Consider the following 26,916-nt stretch of genomic DNA (forward strand, 5'->3'; position numbering starts at 1 on the left):
CAAAGGATTTACTGACTCCAGCCCCTGCATGGATGGGCTGTTCGTCTATAGGTCAAGGTCCTAACCTCTCTGTGACACTTATCTTCACGAACTGTCCAGTGACTCTGATCCCAGATACCACAAGCTGCACACTCACTACGTGCTAGGTAACAGCTTCATATACAGCAGCTGTCAGGGATCCTCCGAGGCCCCCCTTTCTTGTACTTCTTCCTCTGAAGGCCTGCACCTGCCACTCTCATGAGAAGGTTGCCCTTGGGCTGCTGGAACCCTCTGTCCCCGTGTACAGGGAGCCAGAAGTGTCTGGGAGCTTACATCCCTCCCCCATGCTCCGGGTGGCCCTCAGCCAATGTCTGAGGGCGTGGGAGGATGAGAGCCCAGCTCCCTTGTTGCAAGTTGAGACAAACTCAGAGATGTAACTCACACCCCAGAATTCCTGGCAGGGTCAGGCTGGAACAGCCTCTACAGGACGGCGCCTGCCATCACTCCTTTTCTTGGCTTCCTCTCCTTCCCTGCTCTGCTCCCCCAACTTCTTACTGGTTTTTTCTGGTTTCTTCCTCAATAAATCCCTTATCCACAAATGCTCACCTTGGAGTCTACTTCTGCAGCATCCAGACTATGATACATATATCATCTCATTTAACAGCAACCCTTTGAGGTGAGTGGTGTGATGATTCCCATTTTTCAGATGAGGAAACTGAGGCCAGAGAAGTTTAGCAATATGCCCAAGTTACAGAGTAAGTACCCGAGTGGGATTTGAGCCCACGTCAGCCTGACACCAAGCCTGCTTGCCTCACCTCCTCTCTGTGTGATGACTTCCCCAACTCCTTGGAGACGTAAGAAAATGGAGGAACGGGTGCCAGGGAGATACATCTAGTAAAGGACAACGGGTGAGAACCCCTTGTGGGGTCTTGGGTTTCATCAAAGTAAAACAATAATAAAAACAAAATAGATTCATCATTTGCCAACTCAGGCACACAGTGTGATCTGAAGCCCAATCTGTTGGGCCTTTCCCTGGGGCTGCTCCCCCCCCTGCCAGAGAAGGAACCCTTGAGGCTCTCTCCCTCTGAGCCAATGCAAAGCCCAGCTAAGGCAGGGATTTGTTTCCTCAGCAGAGGGGGGACGCTCTAGGGGGCCGTGGGAGCTGGTAGGTCCTTGTGCCAGAGCGGCCGAGGTACAAGGCTTGAAAGAAGCTAATGACTCGCTGTTCAGTGCTTCAATGCCCCCCCCGCCATCTCCCCGTGAGTCTTTTTGAAAGAAAGAAAAGAAAATCTTAGATAGGTCCCTTTTTGCTCCTGGTCTCGGAGACCTCACAGTTCCTGCCTGGGTTTAAACCTTGGAAACAAAAGGCTGATCGCTGGGCTCCATGTGGCCGGGCAGAGGGGGGCAGCAGTAATTAATGATCTCCCAGCTGTCGTCATAAATTCCTTTTCTGTGTGCTATTTACCTGCCCAGCAGGCTCCATCTAGGCAGGTTATGGGCAAAGCATCCTCCTCTTCTAGATGGGAGTGAGCACTTAATTGCAGATGATAAGGAATGCGGGGGTGTCTTTATTCCCTTGCAAGTCCCCAGATCTCAGAGACCCAGGTGACTTTTAAGAAGGAAAAATCAAGGCAGAGGTAAAGCGCGGATCAGATCTGGTGTCTGCACACAGCAGCTTCTCTGCTCAGCAGGGTGGCCTGCCTGCTCCTGGTTCCTCTTCCCTGCTGGCCACCCTTCTGGGTTTACAAGGATCCGCGGTGAACTCAGCCAAGAGCTCCTTGACGTAAGATTATGTCATTCACCTTCATAAGCTGAATCTAGCATAAAAGACAAAATCATTCAATAACTGTTCTAAGGGGGAAAAAGTGCTCATTAATGAAGTGCTGGGGGTGTAAGAGGAAGGAAGGACTAAGCCTGGGAGGCCAGGGAGGGCTTCCTGGAGGAGGTGGAAGGTAACACCCTTGGCATCAGGGCAGCTAGAGGCAAAGGAGGAGTAATTATTTCACAGCCACCATGTGCGGCATGCCAGCATGGAGCTGGGGGCTTCACTTAGTCTCTAATCATTAAATGAATCCACCAAGGTAATCTTAGTATTCCACTTTACAGATGACAGAATGGGATCAGAGAGGTTAGGTTACTTGCCTAAGGTCACTCAGCCAACAGGAAGGAAAGCTAGGATTTGCACCCAGGTCCCGGCCCTGTGTCCTGAGTCATGAACAGCCAGGCACAGAAGTGGACGGTAAGGGGCAGACAGTGTGCTGTGGAGCTCCAAGTTGGGAGGAAGTGCTTCTGCTGGAGCAGTAGCGGCAGGCCTCCTGGAGGAAGTGTCTTCCAGCTGCGGAAGCTTTAGGCAGGCAGAGAAGGGAGGAAGGGCTTTCCTGGTGGAGGGGAGTGTGCGGGCACAGGCACAGAATGGGAGTGCAGAGAGGTATTAGCGAACAGCCTCACTTGGTAGATGTCAAAGGGGCATTGTTGGCAAATAAAGTCCCACAGCTATCCAGGACATCCAGGCCCATCCTCTGTAGAAGGCCTTGAAAACGGCAGTGAAGACTGGCACTGGGAGGTTTCTTTGGACGAGTGAGCGGGGAAGCTGGTGAGGGGTCTGCCAGCTGAATGAACAGACGCGCTGTTGCAGGGCTGGGAAGAGCAGGAACGGGCGGGCACCAGGGCAGCCGGCATGGCGAGGAGGGGCAGCTCTGGGAGGCCTGGCCACGGCAGACCAACAGCCCTGGGCTGTGGGGCCAGAGGAGGAGGCTGGGCGGATGGGAGGCTCCTCCCTGCGGTCCTTGGGAGAACGAGGATGCCACAGAGAAACAGCTCTCTCCGGGGACGGTGGTGGTTTGAGGGGGAGATGATAGGCTTGTTCCGGGCTTATGTTTCAGCTGTCAACGTGGAGAAAAGCAGCTCAGACTGGGGAAGATTCTTTCCAGACTGGGGGAGGATTTGACTCCAGACGTGGAAGTTGAGGGCCCTGGGTTGAGAAGTGGAAACGGAAGCTGGGCTGGGGAGGGACAGAAGGGGCAGAAGGGAACAAGGGAGGAGGAGGAAAAAAGAAGAGAGGGGAGCTGAGGAGAGAAATGGAGTTTCCTCTCCACGGAGAGGGAAACGTACAAGAGTCATTCATTCGTTCCCTCACAACATGGACGCTGCTAGGACTTGCGCTGGCTGCTAGATGTACAGACATTGGCAAGATGCGGAAAATGTGCTTGTGAAAAGGAAGAGACTCAGAGGCAGTGGGTTTGAATCCCACACACTGGCCACTCGGGATGGATGCCAACTTGGGGTAAGTTACTTAACCTCTCTGTGTTCACATCCCTCGTGTGAAGAAGTGAGTCTCATAATGCCCATTTCATAAGGTGGGGAATCAGATGAGTGACATATGACACTAGTCAAGAGCCCGGACAGGAGCCGGCATCTACCCAACGCAGTAAAGGGAGTGAGGGATTCCTCCCCTCTCCTCCTCCCCACACTCTTTGATCAGTGGCCCCTTTACTATTCCTTGAACACCCCAAGCTGCTCCACTTAGGTAATCTGGGCATCTGGGCACTGGAGCTTCCTTTGCTTAGAATCTCTGATCCTGGATCTTTGCTCAGTTTGCTCCCTTATTTCATTTAGGTCTTTGCTCAAATGTCACCTCCTCCAAGAGGGCTTCCTGGACCACTCTGTCTTGGGCAGCTCCCTACCCCACCAGTTACTCCCTGAAGGAGAGTTCCAGGGGGATGGAGACTTTGTTCACTGTTTCCCTAGCATGGAGAATATTGCCCAGCACAGAGTGGACGTCAACATACATTTGTGCAATAGCCAAGACATGGAAGCAACCTAAGTGTCCATCAGCAGAGGAATGGATAAAGAAGATGTGGTATATGCATACAATGGACTATTACTCAGCCATAAAAAAGAATAAAACATTGTCATATGCAGCAACATGGATAGACCTAGAGACTATCACACTAAGCGAAGTAAGTCAGACAGAGAAAGACAAATATGTGATATGACGTACATGTGGAATCTAAAAAAAAAAAACAAATCAACTTATTTACAAAACAGAAACAGGCTCACAGACATAGGAAAGAAACTTATGGTTATCAATGGGAAAAGGGGAGGAGGGATAAATTGGGAATATGGGAATTAACAGATATACATTATATATAAAACTGATAAACAACAGGGATTTACTGTATAGCACAGGGAACCATATTCAATATCTTGTAATAACCTATAATGGAAAAGAATCTGAAGCTGTACAACTGAAACTAACACAATATTGTAAATCAACTCTAGTTGAATTTTAAAAAAACATACATTTGTGAATGAATCAATGGGTGAGTAATGAATGACCCAGACACTCTGATGACCCAAACTTCTCCAGCAGGACCAGGGAGTGGTGAACAGGCTATGTGAATAAGCACAGTGATGGTCAGGTGTGGATTTGTGGGCTTGCTTGTTCCAAAGCCAAGTTCTGGGGTTCTTGGGGCTGGCAAAGGCCTAGGTGAAGGACCTTGAAAGCAATGAACAAAAAAGTGTAACACCATTCATCAGCTCCAGTACTATGGCTGGTACCTAACTGATGCTCCATAAAGTAGCTTCTTTCCTCAGATGGAGTGTGTGTTGAAGTTTACCGCAGTCCCCACCGCTCCCTAGGGTCTCCCAGACAATCAAGTCATGGTTTAAATGCCCATTATCATTGAGCCTGGGCTCCTGGTTTGTTTGTTCATTTGTCACTCAACCTACTCACTTATTTGTGTTTGCTGCTTGGCCCATGTAAAAATTTGAGTGATCCCTGGCCTAAGCACCCTTTGTCTCAGTTTCCTCACTTGTAAAGTACAAATGATTTTTCCTCCTAAAATCAAAGAAGATGAATGAATGTGGCCAGACTATGGCTGGTACCTAATTGATGCTCCATAAATATTTCCCCATCCCTTTCCTGTCTGGCTAAACTGGTCCAGCCCTTCCTTCTCCAATCAGCAAGTAAAAACTGAGCAATACATTTATGCCAAGCGACAGGCATGACCCTGGGCTGCGTTTGAACAACAAATGGACATGTCACTGCCTCCATGGCACTTGCACGCTATTATTAAGTCAAATCACTATTATTAAATTCAAATCAATCTGTAAATCCAGTTAAGAGATACATGTGCCACAAAGGCAATAAATAGAGTGCAATGAGAGAGAAGAGGAAGGACGGCTCCCCACGGAGGCTGAACACTGAAGAATGAGAGGGGCCTGCCATGTGCAGAGGCTGGACAAGTGCTCTAAATAGAGGGAACAGTCTCTGTGGAGCCCCTGAGGCAAGAATGGGCTTGCGCTCTTCTAGGAACTGAGATGAGGCTGGTGGGGATGGGGTGGGGTGCGTGAGGGGAAGGGCATGGGGAGATGACCTGGGAGGAGGACAGGGGCGGACCACCACAGGAGCAGGGATTTTCTTCTAAGTGCAGCGGGAGCACAGAATGCTGGGAGAGGCATGGTGGATCCAAACTGCCTTTTTCAAGAAGGCAGACAGGAGAAATGACATTATGCAGAGAGTAAAGCCATGCCCTTCCCCTGGACTCCCAGTGCAGCTCCCCACACCACGGCTGACTCATGCCCTGCTCAGAACACAAGCACCTGTGTGTGTCCAGCCACAGGCCACCGAGATGTTAAGACGCAGACCCACGGGATGAGGGGCTCTGGCTTTGGAGTCAGATCTCTGGTTTCAATCCTGGCTCTACCACTTGTCAGCTGTGTGACCTTGGGCAAGTTACATAACCACTCTGTGTATCAGTTTCCTCATCTCTCAACCTAGTGAGAGGAGATGAGGCAGGTAAAGCCCTGTGCACAGTGTCTGGCACCCAGAAGCTGAGGTGCTAATATTGGTGATATTTGCAGGCAGAAGACACAGGGACAATCCAAAAATGCCTGCAGTTCACGTACTGGTGGACACAAACTCTTTTTCGCTTCCCCTGTTCCAGGAAAGCCCTTCTTTCTACTGTATCCCTCTAACTTTGGGATGTAAAGAGTATTTTATATCCCCTATCTCCCACCGTCTTTCCTCCAGCCCTTTAAGGGAGATTTTTTATCATTGTTCCATTTTAATGATGGGAAACGGAGGCCGGAAGAGTCGAAGCTCCTGGCTCAAGGCCCCACGGTCAGGGGAGGAGCAGAGTGAGGGCACAAAGCCTGATTTCTGAGGCCACCGCGCCCTGCGTGTGCTGTGAGACATGCTGAGAAATCACCCACCTCTAAACGTACTGAGGGAAAAACAAGCCCAGCAGGGTCTCTGTGTATAAAGTGGGGAAGCTGAGAAGCCAAGAAATGGCCTTGTAAAAGAATACAGGACCAGGTGATACGGAAACCCACAGACAACCCACCCTGACACATTTCTATCAGGCTCGAAGGCTGGTCCAGAGACCTGCCAGAAACCTTTAAGGAGATAGCCAGACCCTGACTCCTGTTCCCAGCTCAGGTCCGTCAGGAGGTCCCCCACAGAAGGGGATTCCTCTGGGATGCATCAAGCCAGGCAAGACTAGCCTTGTCCTAGGCAGGGCTCAGCCTCTGCAGGAGCCTGAGAACCTGCAGTGAGCACCCCGAGGGGGCCAGGTTTACAAAAGGTGGCGAGACCCAGTGAGAAGTGTGAGGGCCCTGGAGTCCCACAGACCTGGGCTCCCACCCAGCTGCCCTCTTCCTCAGTGATGTGAACTGGGCCAGTGACTTAACCTGGTTGGGCCTCAGTCCCCTCATCTGTGAAATGGGATAAAAGTCAGCCCTATCTCATAGTGTGTCCTGAGGATTAAAGGATCACTGGGGTGATAATCTGTAAAAGCTCCCACAATAGTTTCTGACACGTGGAAGGTGCTGGATAAATGTCAGCCTCCTAATTGATGGCCTTCTAAGAGTCCTTTGGTTTGGAGTCAGATAGAGATCAAAGAAGGGAACTCTCTGACCACCTTTGGTACTCAGGAAGCATTAAGACTGCCTGGGTCAGAACACCCCTGGCCTCCCAGCAGGGCCCTGACCAGTGAGCACTCCCCAAAAGGCAGTGCATTGCTTCATTCCCAGCATCACTTCTGAACCTTGGGTGCACTGCTGTTGTTCAACTGGCCACACTGACCCATGAGGATCGGTTTGGTGTCTGTCTCCAGGACCAGAGAAGAGTTTACTGAGGACAGGGGTGGGTGGATGTTGATTTTTATATTCCCAGTACCAAGCAAAGCCTTCGGTACCAGCTGGTACCAATAAATGTCTGTGGCATGAATGAATGAATGACTGATGGCAGTGTCCCTGTGGAAGCATCAGACAGGCAGTCTGTCCTTGCTCAGGCTTCTCCTGAAGTGGAATAATAATTTCAACAATCACAGCACAGTAAAAAGGGTACTGGCCCTGTAACCACAGGAAGCCCAGCCGTGTTTACACCGCAGCCTCCTCTCGCTGGGGTGAGAGAAGCCAGCCTCCGGAATCTCAGGCATAGACCCTAGGGCCCTGGGCTTTATCTCCCTGCTTTCTCCTTCCTCCCATTGTCCCCGCTTGGCTTCCCACAGCCCCAGGCCAAGGACCTGGCTTTGTTTGGAGGTCACTGAGTGGCCCTGATGGGCCGAGGTACAAGGTAAAGCAGAATGGCCCATCCTCCTCCTGGAGACACATTCCTTTCAGATCTTTCCCAGGGACCCTCCCCCTCACAGCTTGGTTTCCTCAGAAACAAGGAGGCCTCCACATTCCCTGTTCCTGCCCGCATCCCTAGCTGGCTGGTGGTTGGAGGCCCCCAAGAAGCCAAATGATTAGCTAAAGCAGGGAATATGCAAAAAAAAAAAAAAAAAAAAAAAAAAAATACCATGCCAAATAAGTACCCAGGACCGGTAACTTAGAACGCTAAATAATGACCACCAGGAGGGGCATGGAATGGCAGGGGTGGGGAAGTGCACCACTCCATCTCTGCCTAGCAGAGGGGAAAATCCATGGAGGAGGGCATGCAAACGCACCAAGAGCCTCTGGATTTCTTAGAACGCCACTTAGCTCAAAGAAACTCAAAGGCCTTAACTCCAAACCTTCGACTGTGGTGGGGAGGCAGGTTTTTCACTGAGGGAAGACCCCGAAAACAGGAGGTAGGGGGTGATGGGTGGGATTCAGGACCAAGCCTTGTCTTCTAACTGATTTACAGCAGCTGCCAGACAGCAGAACTCCAGTAGCTGTTAGAGACGAGCGAGAAATAAGCCTCATCGATCCTGGTCTTCCAGTGTGAGTGGGACGGAGAGACCCAGCTCCCAGTGGCTGACTTCTTTCTCCTTCTCCCCTTCTTCCCCCACTCCAGCTACTTGACTTCAAAGAGCTCCTCTTATTGTCACAGAGAGGGATGGAAAATGATGAAGACAAAAATATCTCCCGGCAATATCAATTCTATTCATTTTGCCCATAAACCTGAGCCAAGACCTTTCATTTCTGGTGATGTAATGAAGGAGAGATGACGTGAATACTAACAGCAGCAACTCACGTTTACTGAGGGCAACTATATGTCAGGAGTGTCTTGCTAATCCTCATGGCAGCTCAGGGAGGATTTTACAACGACTCAGAACGTGTAGAAACCTGCCCAATGCCATCCAGCTAGTGGGTGAAAGATCAAGTGCTCAAACTCAGCCCCTGCCAACCCTTAACTCCTTTAATCCCCTTAACTTGGTCTGGCAGGACTTAATTTTATACAAGTGGGCAAACTGAGGCCCAGATCAATGACTTAACTCTCTTTTGCCCTCAGGAGCAGGGCCTGGTCTTCATTTGGGGTCTAACATTTTCTCAGTTAGATAGATTGTGTCTCCTCAGGCTGCTGGAAAGTGTTCCTCAGATAGCTGAAAGGGGTTGTAATTCCTGGGCAGAGAGACTGTACTCCAAACACTCATGCTTTCCTTCCAGAGTGAAGAACTATGGCTGGAAAAGGGCTGCTCAGCCAGGAACTACATTTCCCAGCCCCCTTTGCACCTATGTGGCCATGTGACTCATTTCCACCAATGGGAGTGGGAGTAATGTGAGCTCTCCTAGGCCAATGTGACGAGGAAGCAGATGAACCCTCTCTACCTTTTCTTCCTCCTTTCATGGTGACCTTGGAAGCCACATGTTGAAGATGGAAGGAAACAGGGGCCCTAAATTCTGTATGGAAAGCTGCCCTCCACTTTCATTGAACTGTTGCTGAGTGAGAAATAAATTTGCATTGTGTTAAAGCACTGAGATTCAAGTTTTTTACTTCTTACAGCACTCAGCACTGCCTTAACCAATACGCTAGCCTTGGGTTCTCATTTATTACAACCATCTCCTCCACAACCACTATTGAGAATGCTGGCAAAGACCCTGGCAACCCCAGAGGCTCAGCTAAGAGTTCGTTTAATTCAGGAAACATTTACGGAGCTTCCTATACCTGGCCCCGTCTCACCAACAGGTAAAAGTCCTCTGGTAAACCCATTACTTTACCTCCCCCCCATGCACAGCGATGACCCTCTCTTTTCTGCCTTTCACAGTCATACTTCTCACAGGAGTTGTCTACACCTCTCATCGCCATTTCTACATCTTCCACTCACTTCTCAACCCCCTCCAGTCTGGCCTCCATCCCCAACCATCCTAAGAAACAGACCAGCAAAGGTCATCCTTTCTCTATACCCACCAAGGTTTGGAGTATCTTGACTTCTTGGAACCTTAGTTCCTGCATCAAATGGCCTCACCTTTCAGGAGCACAGCTGCCCACACAACCTACAAAGCTGACTCCTTCTGACCCTCACTGCACCTCAAGAGATCATTCAGCTCATTTCTAGAAATTCCTGTAGACACCTACTATGTGTTAGACAATATTCTAGAAGTAGAAGAAGTGGTAAATAAGAAACCATCCTTGCCCTTGAGAACCTTTCAGTCCAGGTAGGGTAATATGTCCCCATTTTTCAGATGAGGAAACGGAGGCTCAGAAAAGCTAAGTGTCTAAAATAACATAGCTGATTGGTGACATCTTGCCCATTGACCCAACACACAGGAATCATCTGAAAAAGATCAATGAAGGTGATGCACCTCCTTCAAAAAATTAAAACCTTATTATGAGCCTAACTCAGAATTCCCAAATGGAGACAAAGTGAAGAAATTGAACAATCACAGGTTCATCTTCTCTTCTCTTTTATTTTATTATCTGTAATGCTCTAATAAAAGTCAAGCACTCTCAAGCACCCCCAATGAGACCTAAGGAAATGTCTTGGTCTTAATTTTAGCTCCATGCCAAATAGCCCAATATCATATCAGTTAAAATTATTTAACTAATTATGAAATTATTAAAAGGTTACATCTCCTCTCTGTGCTTCAGTTTCCCCTTGTGTAATGATGAGAGAGCTAACCTAGTTGGATACTCGGGCTCCCTGCAGTCCCCAAGGTCTGTGACTCTAGGATTTTCTCACTTGCTGATCAGACATTGGGAGTTGCCTCCCCTGTCCACCTGCCCCTACTGATAAGTGAACGTTTTATTGAGCGCTTATCCAGTGCTTCACAGATTGAAGTCATTTATCTTTCATAACAACCCTGTGAAGTAAGGGCTATCATTTTATAGATGAGGATACCAAGATGAAGAAAGTTTAAGTACTTTGCCCAAGGATGCACAGCAAGTAAGTGGCTGAACCAGGGTTCGAACCCAAGCAATCAAGCTCTCGAGGGCTACCTTGGCAGCTCCCACAATCCCGTCTATTCACAAAATGTTCTGCCCCTAGCTCCTGAGGAGTGGACAGCAGACCACAGACCCCCGCCCACTTGCCACAGATGATGGGACCAGGGAGGACACCTGTGCCAGGGCAGCCCACCCTTTGACCTTTGGCAGCCTAAGGCATGGCCTGGTGGGGAAGGCGTTCAGGCTCTCCCAGGGAGGCTATGAGGGCAATGGCCATAAGAGTGAAACCCATGAGAACGCAGGGTCCACTCACCAGGGTCAGAGTCCAAATTAGCAGACCCTGCTAGTCAAAGCTGAGAGAGCATACAGCTGCCCTGAAGGGCCTGACCAGAGTTTAGAATTCTTCAGATGGTTTTCTAGCTCTGGGAGCTGGGAAGTGGCCCATTTTTGTCCCTTGGATCGCCCTGAACTCTGGATGTGTCTTGACAGCAACCTGCCTTGAGTGGCTCTAGGGCACGTGGCCTTCTGTCCCCTGCCGTCCCAAGGAGCTTGCTGAAACCAGCAGCTCTGAGAAAACTGACTCCGCTTCTGCTTGCCAGATGCCTTCACTGGGTCTGACTGCACCTTTACAAAACCAACACGCTCCTAATAAGTAAGCCATTGGCTCAGGCACTGGACTTTTCTGTAATATAGAGATTTGTGCTGTCACAATATTTACTGTAATAGGATTTGACAAATAGAGCACTGGTGTGGAGACAGTTTGTATAAAAGGGAAAAAAAGAGAGAAAGAGAAGGTTTTTATCAAAAAAAAAAAAAAAATCCTTCCCAGCTCAAGAAAATGGAAAAAGCAGAGTGCATAACAGAGGGGAGAAAAGTCAATTAAATCATGATAATTACTTCCGCTGCCGTGCCCGAAAGCAGCATGAGCGTCTATTAATTAGGATTTCCATGTTGACTGTGGCCGTTTGACTTCAACGAGGCTGCCAGTGGGCTCAGTAATAACGTTCTCCTGGAGAGCAAATGTGTGAAAATATTTTCACCCTGACAATTAGCAGTTTTAAAGAACCTGACACACACACACACACACACACACACACATGCACACGCACACACACACACACAGCTGGGTTCCCTGGGCCCCTGTGATTAGCATGAAATGCAGCCCCCGCCTCCAACTCCAGAAATCAAGATACCCCAACCCCACTCCTTGTAATTACCAGCTCCTCCCAGCTCTCTAATTAGCACTAAGATGCTGGTCAGGGTGCAAATTCCCACACGGGCGCACAGACCACAAGCCTAAAGGAAGCGGCAGGGTTATCCTGTCCAGACCCCTGCCTATGGCAAGACCAGCCCAAACCACTCAGGATAAGGGCCAGTCTTAAGGCAACTTTGAAGGAAGGACATTCAGAACAAGTTGATCCCATCCTCAGAGCCAGATTCACATCTAGAAACCAGAAGCTTACATACCAGTGGATGTTCTACACAACCCATAAAACCTGGGTCTGAGGTGACTCTCCCTGTTCAAACAGGCAAAGGCCCGCAGCGTTTGCTCACGAGGGGCCTGTCAGGCCCGTCTCTAGAATATCAGGGTCAGGAGTGCTGTGACAGATGGTTGGCCACTTGGCAGATGGGGAAACCGAGGCTCAGGAAAATCAGGCCATGTGCTTTTCAGTGGCAGGGCCAGGACTCAGGCCTAGGCCTCTTGAGTCCCAGCCGGCTCTCAGACAAATGCAGGACACTGGACCAGTCACCCCTCAAAACCCCGTGCCACCCTCCCCGCCTGCTCTGATGAGTTGGAAACGGAGAACCCTGGCGAGGAGCCTGGGTGGGGGGCCTGCTGTATGCTCTCTGGCCAGCTGGTGCGGCCGAGCCAGGAAATCCTCCGGCCCTCGGGCCCCAGGCTCTCCCTGGCCTCAGAGCCCAGGGCAGAGGAAGGTCAGGGTCAGGGCCCAGGAGAGCTGCGTCCTGGAGGATGTATGGAAATAGCGTCCTCTCCAGGGGCAGGGCTCGTGGAGGGAAATGGGCTTTCCTGTCATTCACCGTCTGTTCCGCAGCGGCCAAGTCAAACAACAGAGACTTGCCCGCATCTCACACCTAGCCAGAGCCAAAATTTGGATATCCTGACTTGCAGGTTAATACTCTCTGCCCTCCTAGCCTAATAAATATTTAAGGCTAAAAGGAACAGATATTAGCACTCAGCGTGGAAAGAATCAGAGGTCTGTGGACAGACTCTCCGGCTTCCTGGATGGATGGGTGATCTCAGCTATGGGACTCCCTTCTCTGGCCTCAGACAGCCCATCTACAAAGCAGGAATAACCACAGGTACCTCTGGGGACGCTTGTCAGGGTAGACGTATGCGAATCCACACTGGGGGAAGTGCCTGGACCACAGTGACTAAGTGTTTGGACCCAGGGAAGGGTGGCCTGGTGAGACTTCAGCTCCCAGGGCCTCAGTTCCCCATCGGTGAAGGAGACAGGCTGGGGACGAGCCGCCACACAGGTGATGCACCTGAGGCACTTTGCATGGTACCTGGACCATAGTGGGTGCAAGGTGAGTCTGAGCTGGCGGTGGTGTGTCAGTCCTTCTGTACCTTGGTGGTGGCTGGAGTTAGAGTTCCCAAGTCTTGCCTCCCCCGTAATAGAATTACTCATCCACACCGTTGCCATGGCCTCACATGGGCAGTGACCGCCCACCCCTTGACTTTGGGCCTGAATGGGTGACTTGCTTTGACCAACAGGATGTCAGAGCAGAGGCACGGCTGTCCCTGCCTGGCTGGGAGGGCCCTCTTGGGTGCTGGTCAAATGCTATGAAAAGAACATGTCTCAGTAGCCACTGCCCCTCCAGCCTGGCCTGCAGAATAAACATGCACAGAGCAGACCACAAGCCCCTGCAGCTGCTGGTCCGAGGAGGATGAGAGACACGTGCAACAGACTCAAACCCAATCTGCAGCCAGAGCCTGGAGTCCAGGCCAGCCCAGCCAAGGTGCAGTCAACCCACAGTCCTTGAACATGAGAATAAGTGTTGCCCCTGAGCTTTGGGGTCTTTTGTTCCGTGGCATTATTTTGGTGATAACGAAGGTAACTCCTATTTTACTATGAGAAAGAGAGGTTAAGTGACTCGCTCAAGCTCACGATGCTAAGTCAGGGCTGAAACCCAGGACGGCCCCCTGGGGCACGCCCTCAAGCTGCCCCTCCAGCAGGCTGAGGCAGCGATGCCCACCAGGTGCCCCCCGAGGGGGTGTCACCAAGCAGACCCCAACGTCCACCCCTCCAGCCTCACACTTTCCTGAGAGGAGGCCTTAGTTAGAGTAGCTCCATCAGACTGCATCCGGCCTGCTAACCACAGCTCTGGGACCAGAGCCCAGCTGGCCACAGGATCCCCTGCCCCAAAGGTTACCCTCACCCAGGGCTGGGCATTCTGATTTATCATCCCCTCACACTTCCTTGGCAGGGACAGACCCAGGTGAAATGGAGGAAGAGGGAGAGCAGACAGCAGTCAGAAGAGAAAGTTGCCAGGTTCTTGCTGGGCCACCCTACCTCCTGTACCCAGACAGCAGGCAGCCAGGGAGACAGCTCCTTCGAGTAAATCTACATTCGCCTTGACTGGGAGGCAGCAGGCTTGCGGGGAGCAGGAGGGGGCAGGAGAAGCAGGCAGTCAGCGTCTGTTCCCGTGGACTCACTCCCCACGTGATTCTCTGTCAGGCACAGTCTCCAAACGTGTGCAGGGCCCTCCCCTTCTCTGAGAAGGCAGCTGTTACAGCAGAAAGAGCATGGTGTTTACAGTGAGATGGGTTCCATTCCAGGCCTCATCCCAGCTGCATGACCAGAAATCAGTTCTCTGGGCCTCAAAACCCGGCATAAGGAGAAAAGACTTAAGACCTACCCCCAGGGTTGCTATGAAGACTTCATGGGTTATGAGCACCAGGGCCCAGTGTAAACTCTAAGGCAGTGTAACACATTAGCTAATACTATTCTCTGATGTTAGTCTGTGCCAAGGGTGGTTGCACAAGGACTCAATACTCCGATGGACCAGAGGGAAAAATACACAGATGCTGAAGATGGGTACATGCACAAACATATCCAAAGCAGTTTCCTGCCAATTTAGTCACAGGTGAGGCAGGAACAGCAAATGTGTGGCACGCATACAACCACCTTCTAATTCCCACCCATGGCAGACATCACTAATCAATTACAATACTGTTTGCTGATCAACCCAGAAGGGTCCTCAGAATCCTTTCAGCCCAGTGCATTGGCAGCTGCTATCACCGGTCTGAATTGGCACTAACAGTAAAACCTATTTCTCATCCTTGGTCTAGTCCAGCAGTCTTGTTTTACAGAGCAGAAGCCCAGAGTGAGCAATAGACTTGCCCCAGGTCACACAGGAAGGCACAACAGTAACTCAGGTCTCTAGATTCTTGTGCTTTCCCCACCTCCCCGGAGCCTCTACACCTGCTCTCATTCCCTCTCTCCTCTCCGCTCCTTACTCACCACCTCCAGCTGCCACTCTGGAACCTTCATGTTGTTGTTCCCCCACAGCAAGTCCATTTCCACCTCAGAACTTTGGCTCTTGCCATTTCCTCTGTCTGGAATGTTCCTCTGCCTGTTCTTTGCACTGCCAGGTTCTTCTCAGGCTTCAGGTCTTCACGCAAATATCCCCTCATCAGAGGGAAACACCAGACCACCCCATTGTCACTCTCTCCCGTTATCCCGTTCCTTTATCTGTGTATCACTTTCACTCCCTAGAATCATCTTATTTCTTTGCTTGCTTTAGTTTTCCTTTTATCTGTCTGTTCCGTCAGACTTTAAAGCCCATTAGGTGGTACCTAATGGCTCTGTGTTAGCTGGTTTATTGCAGTGGCTCAAAAAGCTACTGATGAATGAGTGAACGAAGGATGGAGTCTTCCTGTGGGATCCGGTCCTCCTCGATGGAATTGCTCTCTGAAGCCCCAGTACTAACCTGGGCATGGTGCATTGCATGGAACAGACACTTAGGAAATGTCATCCAGTGAAGGAGCTGTCTTGTTTTTAGGGCCTCAGTTTCCACATCTGTAAAGTGAGGCATACGGACAAGTCAACACTCTTCAAACCACGTGGCTGGAAACCCTCTGGAAACGGTTCCCACCGGCTGCTTTGCCGCTGCAGATTTCAAATCAGCCAATGAGCAAACTCCAGATGGGGCAGTGAGGTTTCAGGAAGACGAGTGTCCTCCTTGCAAAGTCCTGTCCTTCCTAATTGGGGTGGAGAGGGAGCAAATCTTTCTTCTGTGGAATAACCGTGCTGGGAGGTGGTAGTTGTCTTCTTTTAACATCCTTATTCTGCAACAGGAAGAGGTTGTCAACCAGATGCAGATGTCAGTCCTGACTTTTTTTTTTTTTTTGGTAATTTTATTGGTAAAGGAAGTGAAGTCTGGGTTCCCCACCCTGGTGCTCTGCGGACATGCCCCAAACAATGAGGCACTTTCCACAAACGAAGAATTAAACCTCCACAGGACTCCTTTGCTTTTGTCTGTTTCCTATTTTGGGCTCCCTTTGAAAAAGTAGTTTTACTGCTTTATAGAGTTTGATGATCTCTGAAGGATCTATCGCCAAGGTCCCGTCCCCATGGCCTCTGCACCCTTGATTCTTGTCACATCTTGGCCCCTGTGCTGCTCAGACTTTCCTCCAAGTCTGGGTGTGCTTGTCCAGGTGTGCAGAGACAGGCTGATGGATCTGGAGGACCCAGAAGGGCTCTGCCCAGTCCAGCTCGGTCCTTCATGCTGGTCTGGCAGTGCCGACTGCCCTCTGGTCCACACACTACTTTCTGGGCTTCTCGGCATCAGGTTTTGTGCCTCTTTCAAAAAAAGACAAAATAACCGCACTTTACGTACATTTGCGGCGGATGCATCTGGGGCCCTTGGCACTGGGAGTCCTTCTTTTTTAGCTGCATTCAGAGAGACCCACTGCCCTGTTCAAGGTCACACAGCAAGGAAAGGTGCAAAGCCAGTTCTTAGAGGTCTCCCTCCCAGCAGCGCCTGATGAGCAGAAACTTCAAGAGCGCTCTGGCAGCCTGTCCCAGACGTGAGAAACGTAAGCCTGTCTCCAGTTTACTCACCCTGTGCTCAGACCCCCGGGCGTGGAGTGCTTGGGCTGTGCCAGGCCCTTCAGGGCACCATCCCAACCACAGACGCAAGCCTGTGTCAGGAGCTCCACTCTCCCCTGTGGACACTGAGGCTTGGGAGGTTTCAGAAATTGCCCGTGATCACAGGAGGAGTCCGAGGTGGCAGAACCAGGATCGGGCCTGAATCTGCTCCACCCTCTTTGTGTCTGTCCCCAAGTCGTGGCTGCAAGTCCCTGTTCGCAGGGCATTCAAGCTGGCCTTTCTCTGCACAGGGTCATTTCTCTAGAAGCAGGCTGGCTGAGCCCCTGTCTTGCAGAAGCAGGGAGAGCCAGGCTGCTGAGACCAGGAGCGGCTGGAGAAAATCTGGGACTCGGAGACATCAAAGCTTCAGGGCCACGCTGAGCGAGACCGGGAGCTGAGCACCGAGCGACAGCAGGCGCCCGCCAGGGGAAGAGTGTGGGAGCATCTGCAAGGGCAGGCCTAGTGCTGGGCAGCGTCACAGAGAGACACGGCTGTGCTCTGTCATTTCACTAATTAACTCACACACAGAGCACTTATCTCTGTCACAGAGCAAAACAAGTAAGTTGTGCCCTTTTGTGCACGGTGCGTGTGTGTGTGTGCGCGCGCGCGTGCGCACTGCTAGGTCCTGGCATTCCTGGGAACCCAGGAGGCCCACTGGTGCCCAAAGCAGCAGCGTCACTGGGCTGGGGGCCGCTGGAGGCATCCCCTCACCTTCCTCGGGTACCCGCTTTGGCGAAGAATCCACCAGCCCCTCCTCCAGCCCAGTGAAGCTATTTCATGAACCTGGCATGTTGCCTTAATGATCGTGATGCCCTACATCCTTCAGGCGTGGGGTGGGCGGGCAGCTGGAGAGGTCATCCTGTCATCTGCTGAGCCCCCATTTCCTCTTGGGCTCCCTTTTTGAGTTCCCTCTTTGAGCTGGGATTGGCTAGCTCTGTAGGGAACAAGAGCTGCGGTAACTGTTCCTCCCACACCAAAGACAGACCCTAAATTCCAACCCTAACTTCTCACTCACCTTAGGTTTCATGTAAAAAGGCATTATCAACCACCTAGAGGGGTGGGATAGGGAGGGTGGGAGGCAGACGCAAGGGGGAGGGGATATGGGGATATAAGCATAGGTATAGCTGATTCACTTGGTTATACAGCAGAAACCAACACAACAACAATGGAAAGCAATTATACTCCAATAAAGATGTAAAAAAAAAAAAAAGGCATTATCAGATCTCACCTTAAACACACCCATGCACCTGGAGACCTTGAGCGGTCTAACCTCAGGGTACTCTGCTCTGAAATACTTCCCTGCCTCTGGCCAGGCTGGGCCCTCGTGGGAATGAATGCCACCCTGCCTTCCCCACCAGGCAGACTGCTGTTCACCGTCCAGTAGCCAGAAAGTGAGTCACTCCTGGAAAGACGGGTCCAGGCCCCGCAGCAGAATTTGCTGCTCCCACCCTGTGTTCTGGCAGCACGTGGTACACCCTCCATGATTCTGTCTGCTTGTTTATCATCCCCCTGGACTGCCCTCCAGGAGACCAGAGGAGTCATAGCTTCTATCATACACCAGAAACAGAAAATGTCTGGAGCCTGGAGGAAGGAAGGAAAGGGCACAGTAATGACAAGCACAGACCTGAGTCCCTACTGTGCACCAGGCACCTTGCTAAGTTCATTACGAGCTCACACTCATTTCATGGTTACTGTAACCTCAGAGAGGTGGAGTCATTTGTCCAAGGTCACACAGCCAGGAAGTGGCCAGGTTGGGAATTTGAACCCGGGCCTACAGATCTGCAAAGTACATACATGCTCTTTGCCCTGGTTAGGCCCTCCTTGCCATGGAGGACAGAACATCCCAGCCTGGAGGCCCATCTGGTGGCGATCTGGGAGGCTTGTTCGGATGAATCACTGAGAGGGGCGTTTCCACCAGGTGCAGCAGGAGAAACAGGCCGAGCACGGGGTTAACCGTGATTGCTGTCACCCCAGGAAGGGAGCTGACCCTTCCATTCTCCTTCTGGGGGGTCCCTCACTTCACCCATAGCTCTCTTCATTAAGGAGCTTGTCAGCACATCAAAATAGTGCTGTGATTCACTCACTGAACAAATAGTTGCAGAGCCCCAACTTTACACCTAAAGCTAAAGAAAATGTTTTTTCAAAAAGCATAAAATATGGTACATGCCATCAAGGAGTTTGTCACTGGACGATTAATTGTGCTTGTATTTCTGAGTCCATCTCCAAGGCTAATTGGAGAGTGTGCTTTCTCCCCGTCTCTCTTTTCTCACATCCTTGGAGTAGTGCGGAGTACCTAACAGAGGCAGTTATGAACCCAAACATCAGATTATGTCAATAATATCAACAGACACTCAATCTCCCAGCTGGACCAGCAACCAGCACAGAAGTGGTGGCTACAGCGTGAGAAGGCTCAGGTGTGCGTGTGTGTGTGTGCGTGTGCGCGCGCACACGCACCTGTGTGTTTAAAACGTGAACCAGGGAAGTGGAGGTATTTAAACCACATTTGTAGAGCAGGAAGTCTGTTATTTTGGGCGATGAGACAGATATTAACCAAATTCTTGAATTATCAATGCCTTCTGGTTTAGTAATATTAAGAAATGACAGTGCAACACGCATCTGCTTATTCCTTTACAATTTAAAGAAAGTGGTATAAACCCCAAAGATTTGAAAATAGATAGTCAAACAAGTCTATGTACATGCATGCTCATGGCAGCACTATTCACAACAACCAAAGGGTGGAAACAACCCAATGCCCATCAACAGATGAATGCATAACAAATTGTGGTATATCCACCCCATGGAATACTACTTAGCTACAAAAAGGAATGAGGTACTGACACATGTCACAACATGGATGAACCTCTAAAGCATCATGCTAAGTGAAAGAAAGGTTACATCCACAAAAGTTACATATTGTAGGAGTCCATTGATATGAAATATTCAAAATATGTAAATCTATTGAGAGAGAAGGCAGATGGAGGAGGTGGAGGAAGAGGAGAATGGAGAGAAACAGCTTAATGGGTGATGGGTTTTACTATGGAGTGACGGAAACGTTTTAGAACGGGATAGGGGATTGCACAAGATTTTCAATGAACTGAATGCCACTGAATCGTTCGGCTTAAAATGGTCACTTTCATGGTACGTGAATTTCACTTCAATGATTTTTTTTTTTTTTTTTTAATTTGTAAGAAGAGCCTGAACTTTCCCAGTGATAAGAAGGCGGCGGGTGGTGCAGGGTACTGGGTTATGAGTCAGGAGCCCTGGGGCTACTCTTGCTCAACCTTTTCTAACCCTGGAACCTAAGGCAATCATTTTTGTGCTTCCTTGCCTCAGTTTCCCCCTCTATAAAACGGGGGCTTGCCGGGCTGTAGGAGGGTCCAGCAGGTGCTAGATAGGGAAGTGATTTTGAAAATTAAGATGTATCAAGCAAACATTTATCGAAGACTCATGGGCCAGTTACTGTGCTCAGCATTTATCGCGTTTCTGTTTTCTCATTCATTCCTCATAACAAACCCATTTTACAGATGAGGATTATGAGGTTTAAAGAAAATCAGAGCTGGAGCCAGAGTTCAAGCCCAGGCTGCTCTACCATGACGCCACACCGCCTCGCTCACGTCATACTCCCTACCATTGTTCAGGAGAGTTGGCTAACGCTGTGCTCAGAGCATCTCGAGATAAACACCAAGCATCGCCCCCTCCAGACTCACGAGTCCACCTCAGCTGCGCACGAATGTTCAGCATCGAGCAAGGAGCCGGGTCATTCTGCCCCGCGTTTCACCAACCAGCTGCCTCTGTGGGCTCTTTGCTCCTCAGATGGCTTCTTCCTGATTTCTTGGCACCCACTGCTATGAATTTCCCTGAAAGTGAACTTCAAATTCAAATCCTTTTTTTTGCAAAAACAACATTATCGAACACTCTCTATGTGCCAAGTGCCATGCTGGGTCCTGGGGATGCAGAGCTGAGTAAGCCCAGGCCCCAGCTTCAAAGACCTTGCAGTGGAGAAAAATAGGAAAATAAATGAGTACTCTCAAGTGTCATAAACTCAGTGATAGACGTCTACTCAGGATATACTGGGTGTGTGTCCAAGGAACTCATGGGAAACTCAGTGTGGTGAAGTGTTAAGAAGGCAGACTGGTCCTAACCCTGCTTCTCTCACAGCTGAGCAGTGCGACTTTGGGCAAGTCACCTAACCTCTCTGTGCTTCACATCTAAAACGAGGCTAATTGTACCTGCCTCAAAGGGTTGTGCTGAGGATTAAATAATTGAAGACATGTGAAGTGCTTAGAACAAGACCTGACACATGGTAACTGCTATACGATTAGTGTTAACTCTTATTATTATCACCCTGGTCTCTGCCTGTGCAGAGTGTAGGCCTGGGGAGGAGTTAAGGCACAAAGTTCAGACAGACACCCAGTGAAACACGATAGATCCAAATGCCAAACTAACTCAGGCCTGTTTTCAGGGGAAAGTCCATGTGCAAATGTGAGTCTTGTGTGAATAAGGGCAATTGGCAGTTATCACAACCATGGTGAGAGAGACGTAGCCCAGGAGACTGTCCCACAAATTCAGATCTACTGGGAAGTGAGAATATCAATTTCCAAGGAATGTCAAATTATATCTTCCTCCCTGTGTAGCTTCCAGGCCCTGGGGAGTAATTTCATGTTCAAACTGCTTTTTAATCCCATGAGATTGCATCCCCCAACCCAACCCACCCCACCCCGTGGTCTCTAGAGGATGCATTTGGACAATTTTACTGGCTCCTATGCTGCAGAGAAATGTGAAAGCCTCAGATCAGATGATGATCCCTGGTGTCTCGTTTCTAGAAAGACAGGTGAAATGAAGAGTATAAGCCTGTGGGATGCTTTTACTTAGGGGATCCTTATGTACAAAGAGGTGTAGGATTTTCTGTTCAATTTCCTGTCTCTTCTCCTGCACCAGGTCTGTCCATCACCACAGCTGTTCCTTGGATCCAGATTCAGAAACACCCATCCCGAGGGCGGTAGGAGCAGGGTTTTGGAGCAAGACAGTGAAGGTTTCCAACCCTCCCTCCACCTCTTCTAGCTATAAGATCTTGGTCAAGTTACTTCACCTCTCTGAGCCTCAGAACCCTCATGTGTAAAATGGGAATAATATCACTTTTCCCATGGGGTTGCTTCAGGAGTGATAAAAATCCAAGTGAGGCACCTGGCACATAGTAGGAGCTTTAAAAAATCAAACCAAAGCTTCCTGAATTACTCAGTTTCTTCTCCTGGCCCCATTCCAGCCTCAGAACTGCAGGAGGCTGCCTTTCAGGATAGCTCCCTAGACTCAAACATTCTAGGGGACCCCTCCCGCTCAGAGCCCTGGAACTCAGCCAGCCCACACTGCCCCCTCTCTTGGGTAACTGGAGTTTGGATCCATCTTCCAATCTGGATGCCACTGGAGGCAACTCTGACTGGATAGCCACTTCCAGTCCGTATCAGCTCTCCCTCCATGCCCAGAGCTCCACAGGGATGATCCCCTCTGTGCCATCGGATGGGGAAACTGATGCTCAAAGGCATTAAATGACTGGCCTGAGGTTACCAGGCCAGTAAGCGGTGCAGCGGAGATCCAAAGCCAGGTATGAATGCCAACCTCTCTAATCCACTCAGCTAGCGTTCCCCAAACTTGAGTCGCTCCCATAACCCCATCACAATATTTGCAATCTCCACACCCGCTGCATACTCCCTTCCTTCACTCATTTTACCTTATTGATATCCCACCTATGTTATTCTTTACTGAATCTTGTTCTTTCCAATGACTTAAAACTAACCCATTTTTTTAAACCTAACCTTGTCTTACGCAATACTATCCAGGAAACCATGGGTTGGAGATGTGAAATATATTTTACCAAATACTCATTCAAATAGCTATATAACCATTAAAATGAAAAGTGCTCTAATTCACGTGAGTTCCACCTAAAATCATCTAACGCATCACAGGCCGTTGACTGCTAATGTACTTCCTCCCCGCTCTGGAAGTGGTGAAGGAACTGGCCTCCCAAAGTTCTGTTTGACTTAGATCTGCCGAAGACTTCTTAAATTATACAGCCAATATTCCAACAGTTGTCGGATTGAGAGTCTGCAGAATCAGAAAATGTTCTTCCAGCCCCAAGACAAGTGAGACAGATTCTTTTTTTAAAAAAAAAATAAATTTATTTATTTATTTATTTACGGCTGCGTTGGGTCTTCATTGCTGCACGTGGGCTTCCTCTAGTTGCGGCGAGCGGGGGCTGCTCTTCATTGCGGTGCGTGGGCTTCTCATTGCGGTGGCTTCTCTTGTTGCGGAACACAGGCTCTAGGCGTGTGGGCTTCAGTAGTTGTGGCACACGGTCTCAGTAGTTGTGGCTTGCGGGCTCTAGAGTGCAGGCTCAGTAGTTGTGGCGCACGGGCTTAGTTACTCCGTGGCATGTGGGATCTTCCCAGACCAGGGCTCAAACCTGTGTGCCCTGCATTGGCAGGTGGATTCTTAACCACTGCGCCATCAGGGAATTCCTGAGACAGATTCTTATAGCGGAACAAGTGACATAAAAAGGCTAGCTCTGACAATTTTCTTTAGAGGTCCAAGGAAGTTTGGGGTTGTATAATGCAAACACCACTGGTGTTGTAGTTAAGCAGCTACATTTCTTGGGGAAAAGCACTGGCTTCTTGGAACCCGCCCAGCCCCCAACAGGCCTAGCTCAAGTTCAGCTGATGCGGGCTTGTTAAGAACGAAGCTGACAAATCCAAAACAGTGTCTTACTCACCTTTGGAGGCCCCTTCCCCTGCCCTCTGCACCCAAAAGGCACTCAATAATTGTTTATGAACTACATATGTTGAACTTCATAAAATACAGTGACTCTTTAAAGGAGGAAGATGTATTGGGTTGAACAGTGTTCCCCCCCAAACGCATGACCATGGGAACCTCAGGATGTGGCCTTATTTGGAAAGTGGGTCTTTGCAGATGTAATTAGTTAGGATGAGGTCATCCTGGCTTAGGGAGGGTCCTAAATCCAATGATTGTGTCCTTATAACAGGAGAGGAAGCACAGAAAAATAGACACACAGAAGGAAGACAGAGGCAGAGATTGGAGAGATGCAGCTACAAAGCCAAACAACGCCAAAAGTTGCCAGCAACCACCAGAAGCTGGAAGAGGCAGGAAGAATTCTTCCCTAGAGCCCTAGATGGAGCACAGCCATTGCCGGCCCCTTGATTTCAGACTTTCATCCTCTAGAAGTGTGAAAGACTGCACTTTTTTTAACGCACTCAGTTTGCAGTAATTTGTTATAGCAGTCCTAGGACTAACACAGAAGGTGAGTACAGAGACCCAGAGAGAGCAAAGGATTGAGCTGAGGTCCCACAATTACTTAATCTGAGATCTGGGACTGAAACTCAAGCCTTCCAGGCTGGGTCTTGATCTCACCTTGAGAGGAACAGAAGCTTCTTAGAAACCAGCAGCTAGCACACGAGGTAGGCGTATCCTACACCCAACCTTCCCTATTTTAATTGGAACACTGGGAAAATACCTGAGACTGTATTTGCCTCAGTGGAAGCAGCTGTTTTTTTTTTTTTTTTTTCACTTCTACATCACAAAGAGCTGTGAAAATTGGCCAGAAATGCCACCTGTCATTAGCCAAGTCTCTCCATGTGTTCTCACTGGCTGTCTGGACAGATGTGCACATCCACATCTCCCACTTAGAGCTGGTTTTTTCCTCTGCCAAGAAGCCCCATCCAGGCATCGATCAGACCCAGCTTTTATGAAAAGCGATAACCAGAGCAGTTCCTTCTGAGTGGGCAACACCAGGCTGCTTCAGCCACTCCCACTACCAACACGTCAGACAGGCACTCCCCATGCCTGCCCCAGGTTGGCTGAGGTTTTCCCTGCTAAATGCAGGCAGCCAGGAGAAGGTCTATTACTTCTCCATAAACTGATTTCCTCCCCCTGAATCTTTCCCAGGCTCCCCGCCACCCCCACCCCGGGGGCTGGGCTGGTTGCTCAGCCCATTTAAACACCCCTGGCTGTTTTTATAGCTCTTACCTCCATCCCAGAAACCAGCAGGGGGTGGGGAGTGGAGAAGTTTTCTTGTTTTCTCCCCTTGCTTCTTCCCTCCCCCCACCACCCCTGCTCCTCAGAAATGCAGTCCACTTGTTGTTTTAGGCTGGGGTGTGTAAATGCCTTTGGACTTGAAAGGAAAATTTAGATCCAAACCTTAAAGATAAACACACCATTGACTGTAAGCATGGCAGCTACCAGAGGGGAGCTCTGAAACCTCAGCCTGGAAAGAATCACTCCTCCGCTGCACACCGGTCCATGAATATTAGTTAAGAGGCTTCTGAGGGAGGGCTAGGCTCAGTGCTGAACTGAGATGAATAAGGCATCCCTCCTTCCTTCCCTCCCTTCCTCTCTCCCTTCCATCCACAAATACTTGTTGGACTCTGCTATTACCAGACACAGGAATGTATTCTGGGTCCACAGGAGTGAAAAAGAACAGCCATGGCCCCAAATGAATTCAACATCTGGAAGCAGAAAGAGTCAAAGAGACAGAGTAAAGATGAGTAGCAATGTAATCTGATAAAGACCATACAGACAGGCTCTGGGCTGGCAACATTCTATCTTTCTTTTCAAGCTTTAATAAATGCTGGTCTAACTTCTATCTCAGGGCTGAGAGAATACTGCTAGAATGGAATTCTGATGTAGGAACAGTGATGGAGTAAGAATTATAACTCTTCACTTGAAGCTGGGTTCATCATCTCCCTGGCCCCTCCAACTAGCTCCTTCCCCATTCTTTGAATTCCCATTGTTTTTCTTAGCAGCCCCAGCAATCTCCTAGGCACCTCAGGTCAAAGACTCACAGCCACGGTCATTTCTGCTCTTGCTCCTCCCAATTTGTACCAAAGTCCTATACAGTCTTCCCATGGTTTCCTGCATCTGCCCGTTTATCTCTACCCCAGCTTCCCTGCTCTACCTGACACCTGCATCCTCTATTGCTTGGATCCTGCAGTAGGCAAGTTGTTCCAGTTTCTCACTTCTTCAGTCCATCCTCTACACCCCTGTCAGAGCAAGACACCTTAGACCACTGGCTTGATCTGAAACCTTCAAAACTCCCACCATGCCCCGAATGGCTGAGCGATTAAATCCAAACTCAGCAATTCAAGGCCTATAATCGGGCTCAAACCTACCTTTCAAATTTAATATTTCACTACTCCTCTACATGTTCCCAGAATTACCATCAAAAGAGATCGTTCCTTCTGTGCTGAAAGTATACACCCCATGCTTTCTCATGTCCAAGTGTTGCCAAATGCTGCCCCACCACCTGAAATGCCATCCTCCCAACCCCAGTCCTCTAAGGCCACCTCAATAAAGGCTTTGTCCACCCCTCTCTCACTTTTGTCCCCTAAAAAGTCTTAACTATCCTTGTGGATTTTGCTTCTGGCACCATTCATACCGTACTTTAGTGTTATAGTCTGTAATTACTCCCTTTCTTTTCTTTTTCTTTTAAGACTGTCTGTTATTTTATTGCACAGATTTCATGTTTTTATTGAAGAATAGTTGATTTACAATGCTGTGTTAGTTCCAGGTGTACAGCAAAGTGATTCAGTTTTATACATACATATATATACATATATACATATATAGTTACAAGGCTGAATTCCTAGGGGCAGAAACCAGTGAATACCTTTTAATACCCAATAGGGCCCAGAAAACATCAGGTTCTCAGTTAATGGGTGATTAATGAAATCACCTCCACTGTTCCTCTCCCCATACACTATCCCCACCACTCTCCCCTACCGTCAAGAGGTTGGTATACCAGTTGACCATAGCAGCTCAACGTCAAAGTAATAATATTTTAAAAATGTTATACAGGGCTTCCCTGGTGGCGCAGTGGTTGAGAATCTGCCTGCCAATGCAGGGGACACGGGTTCGAGCCCTGGTCTGGGAAGATCCCACATGCCACGGAGCAACTGGGCCCGTGAGCCACAATTACTGAGCCTGCGCGTCTGGAGCCTGTGCTCCGCAAAAAGAGAGGCCGCGATGGTGAGAGGCCCGCGCACCGCGATGAAGAGTGGTCCCCACTTGCCGCAACTAGAGAAAGCCCTCACACAGAAACGAAGACTCAACACAGTCATAAATAAATAAATAAAAGAACGTGAATTTCTAAAAAAAAAAAATGTTATACAAAATAACACTAAAAATGTTTATTTGTTATTAATTAATGTTTAAATAATAACTTGA

General features: G+C 49.4%; 1 protein-coding gene and 1 long non-coding RNA gene across 6 annotated transcripts in view; one reads left to right on the forward strand and one right to left on the reverse strand.

Annotated features, from left to right (window-relative positions):
• TSPAN18 (tetraspanin 18) overlaps window positions 1-26,916 on the reverse strand; it is a 182,404-nt gene that overhangs the window by 81,439 nt on the left and 74,049 nt on the right. The window contains exon 1 of one of the 5 annotated variants that reach the window (XM_082342345.1): window positions 14,107-16,513. The exons of the other annotated variants lie outside the window; for them this stretch is intronic. The gene's annotated coding sequence lies outside the window, so the exon portion shown is untranslated. Of the gene's footprint in view, window positions 1-14,106; window positions 16,514-26,916 lie in introns of those variants that run through there. 5 annotated transcript variants of the gene reach the window in all.
• LOC309605950 lies at window positions 1,272-11,748 on the forward strand. The gene is made up of 2 exons (XR_014231588.1): window positions 1,272-3,262; window positions 8,854-11,748. It is a non-coding gene; the product is annotated as an uncharacterized lncRNA (long non-coding RNA).

Source organism: Balaenoptera borealis (assembly GCF_965194805.1).
Source record: "Balaenoptera borealis genome assembly, chromosome: 11".
Lineage (NCBI taxonomy): Eukaryota > Metazoa > Chordata > Mammalia > Artiodactyla > Balaenopteridae > Balaenoptera > Balaenoptera borealis.